Raw genomic sequence first — 656 nt, 5'->3', positions numbered from 1 at the left:
AAAAAGGGAGGAAAAAAATCAAAAAAAAAAAAAAACACACGAAGAGAGGGAGAAAACGAAAGAGAGAAGGAAACCAAACACGAGAGAGAGGAGAAAAGAAAAGAGAGAGCAAAAAAAAGAGAGAAGAAGAAGCAAAAAACTGTGAAAAATCGAGGAGAGAGAGAAGAAAAACACAGCAATACGCTGGCTACCGTGTCTCTGCCGCCAGCAGCACCGCCCCGACCCCAATCCCAGGTAATCTCCAGTTGCCCTGTCTCTTTATTCTTTCGGTCTGCATTAGCATGCAGAACGTGAATTAATTCATGTTCTGCAGTAAATGAAGGGGGGGTTGGTTACTGTACACGGGTCACTGTTTGTACAGTACTAGCCCATTTGGTTTGGGCCGGGTCTGGCCCACCCCACGGATCTGGGTCGAGTCCGGCCCATTTTAAAAATAATTAATTTTTTTTTATATTTTTTTATTATTTATGCGTTTTTGCTTAGTATTGGTCTATATTTTATGTCATAAAAAAAATACAAATATGTTATTAAAAATACTCGGGTTTTTTTTTTCAACTAAAAAAAATTAAAATCAACAAAAAAAATATTTTTGTGCATACGGCCAAGTGTCTCAAAGCTACAAAAATAAAAAAAATCATATTGTATTTTTCATACAT

The sequence above is a fragment of the Populus euphratica genome, unplaced genomic scaffold, assembly GCF_000495115.2.
Source record: "Populus euphratica unplaced genomic scaffold, PopEup_1.0 scaffold111.1, whole genome shotgun sequence".
Classification (NCBI taxonomy): domain Eukaryota; kingdom Viridiplantae; phylum Streptophyta; class Magnoliopsida; order Malpighiales; family Salicaceae; genus Populus; species Populus euphratica.
The sequence above is the reverse complement of the archived record's forward strand: the minus strand, read 5'-3'. Positions refer to the sequence as shown.